This window comes from Pinus tabuliformis, chromosome X (genome assembly GCF_031772625.1).
Source record: "Pinus tabuliformis cultivar Carrire ecotype Pingquan chromosome X, CPIR1, whole genome shotgun sequence".
Taxonomy (NCBI): Eukaryota; Viridiplantae; Streptophyta; class Pinopsida; order Pinales; family Pinaceae; genus Pinus; species Pinus tabuliformis.
In genome coordinates this window covers 132,006,792-132,009,996 of record NC_142308.1, presented here as the reverse complement: position 1 = coordinate 132,009,996, position 3,205 = coordinate 132,006,792, and the positions used below count along the sequence as shown (strand labels likewise).

The 3,205-nt window shown below is 40.1% G+C and overlaps 1 pseudogene; it reads left to right on the top strand.

The window, feature by feature from the left end:
* The first annotated feature begins 287 nt into the window (after window positions 1-287).
* Window positions 288-959, top strand: LOC149138799 (double-stranded RNA-binding protein 3 pseudogene; annotated as a pseudogene).
* Window positions 960-3,205: the final 2,246 nt, after the last annotated feature.

Genomic DNA, 3,205 nt, shown 5'->3' with positions numbered 1-3,205 from the left:
ACAGAGACATAAAAATATTACGAGCTCAATTGTGCGAAATCCACGTTAACGGGAAAGGGCGATGATGAGGGCTTGGTGTATAAAACCACTGAGAGAGGCATTCACCTGGTTCGCAAATATATGAAATGCACTATAAAGATTAGCAGAGATCTCTGCATATTTCGGCTCTATAGCCCGTTTGATATGTTAGATGGTTTTTGGGTTGATTTGGTCAGAGTTTCGAACCCTGGAGCTGTAGAAAATCAGTGGAAAGATGTATAAGAATCATCTTCAGGAGCTCTGCACATATGTATAAGAATCAGCTTCAAGGGCTGGCACAAAGGAGCTGCTTTAATCTGCCATCATATGGGTGTATCAGAGAAGAGCCTGACCGTGTTGTGAGTTTCAAAGCCACTGTGAACTTTGATGGAGAGATATTTGAAAGTCCCATCTATTGTAGTACTCTGGGACAAGCCAAACGTTCTCTCAATACATTGTCAAGGAGAGGACCGTCTATGTATCTGGCTGCTAAAGTGCTGGATGAGACTCGAGTGTATAAGAATTTGTTGCAGGAGACTGCCCACAGAGCCGGTGTGAGTCCTCCTATATATATTATGACCCGTTCAAGGCCTGGTCATTTGCATGTTTTTAAATGCAGTGTAGATCTTGCTTGATTGAGATTCTATGGAGAGACTGCTGAGACTAAGAAGTAAGCTGAGAAGAATGTTGAAATGGCTGCCTGGTCGGCCCTCAAGCAATTATCACAGTTGACTGGATTGTGCTCTTCTTCCCATGACAATGAGAGAAGTGAAGAGCAAGAGAAGATTACCATTGCTAGAGTTTTGGAAAATCTCTGTAAGGATGTGATAGATAGCGTTTCCCAGCAGCACAGGAGGAAGTTGTTGGAAATTTTTGTTTATTTCAAACACAAAAGAAATTTCACAGAGAACAACACTCTGATTTCAATACAGGATCTTTAATCATATAAAAAGGAAAGAAGAAAAAAAACTGTTACAAAATAGTCTTCCTCTTCAGAGGGGTTACAACAGGAACGATCCAATTCCAGAATCTGTTTTTCAACTATCTTAGCACTGCTGTGCGTTTTCAGATAATTACAAAAACTCTTAGATTCTTTAACAACTTCACTCTTACTCACTTAGAGAAAGAACTTCTGTTCATTACACATTATATATGTTAAAATATAAAAAAATATCTTCTAAAGCTTATCTGCTCATTGAATGCAGCGAGCGATGATGCCTTAAAAATGAAGTCGGCTGTTGGAAGCTCATAACTGATAAATGATCTGCGGCTAGCTTTGCTGTAAGAAATCCATAATCCTTTTAATGCACCTGTACGTGGCACATCCTTCTTGTTCTCGGCCATGCTATTGATTAAATGTTGTAGCTGAGCATTCAATGTCCAGAAGCTGGATTTTATCTTCCTTCTCCTTTGGGAACACAAATAGGTATATGGCGAAAAGACACTTATGGCGGTGGCGTGAACAAGGTAAGAACAAATAATGGCCGTTGAATCAAAAAACGTATGGACGGTTGAGATCAACTTGGCAGAAGGCACGATCTGCGATTGCATCGCAACATCACGTCAGGGACAAACAAACAGAAAACACTGGGGGATGCAATCTACGATAAGATCACATCGCATGGCAGACAAGGAGCGAAAGGCTTAACGCGCAGAAGTTTAGAACTTGCGATCTGCGATCGCATCATAGACAATACAGGGATGCAGCGAAGGGTGACAAGGGAAAGTGCGATATGCGATCAGATCGCATCGCAGGTTACTGTAATTGAAATTACATTCCAACACTCCCCTTTAATTTCAACTGCTGGGTTTCTTTTTGCATACCCAGGCATTTCCTGAAATGATCAAAACTTTTCTTTGTCAATGGTTTTGTGAAGATGTCAGCCAACTGATCCTCTGTACTGCAGTGCTGTAAAACAATCTCACCATTGTTAACCAATTTACGTATGAAGTGAAATTTGGTGTCTATGTGCTTTGTCCTTTTATGAAAAACAGAGTTTTTAGACAATGCTATTGTTGAGCTATTGTCACAGTAAATGGTTGTGCCTTTTTCTTGTTCATGACACAAATCTCTGAGAACTCTTCTCAGCCATACTGCTTGGCATGCTGCTGCAGTTGCTGCCACATACTCTACCTCTGCTGTTGACAAAGACACAACAGGTTGCTTCTTAGAAGCCCATGAGATGGCTCCCGATTCCATATGAAACACATATCCTGATGTGTTTTTCCTATCATCAACACTTCCAGCCCAATCACTGTTAGTGTAACCTGTCAACATGAAACTTTCAGAAGAGGAGTATAAAATACCAAACCCCTTCATTCCATTTACATACCTTAGAATCCTCTTGGCTCCCTGCCAATGAGTCCCTTTTGGTCTTTCCATAAATCTGGAGATTAAACTCACAGCGTGCATAATGTCCGGCCTAGTTGCAGTCAAGTACATAAGGCTGCCAACTATGCTCTTGTACAATTTTGGATCAAAATCCTTGCTGCTGTCTTCTTTGGTCAATTTCAACCCCATTACAGTTGGAGTCACAGCTGCCTTGCTGTTTAGCATGTTAAATCTCTTTAACACTGCTTCCACATATTTAACTTGTGAAATGAAAACACCATTTTCACTTTGGTCTACTTCAATTCCAAGAAAATATCTTAAGAAGCCTAAGTCAGTCATTTCAAATTCACTCTTCATGACTACTTTAAAATCAACAATGAGAGACGCATCATTGCTAGTAAAAATTAAATCATCTACATATAAAACAACAATAAGAATCTTACCGTCATTCTGTTTTATGTAGAGTGTGGGTTCACCATCACACTTATCAAACCCATTCTCAATCAGATAAGCATCTATTCTGTTGTACCATGCTCTTGGAGCTTGCTTCAGCCCATAAAGAACCTTCTTCAGTTTGCAGACTTTATGCTTTTGGCCTTCAACTTCATAGCCTGGAGGTTTTTCAACATAAACCTCTTCTTTTAATACTCCATTCAGGAATGCAGATTTAACATCCATCTCATAAATCTTCCTTTTGTATTGTGCTGCAATAGACAACACTGTTCTGACTGTTTCCATCCTTGCTACTGGCGCAAAGGTTTCATCATAGTCTTTGCCTTGTTGCTACTTGTAGCCTTTCACAGCAAGTCTTGCTTTGTGCCTGTCAATCTTTCCTTCAGCATTGCTTTTGGTCTT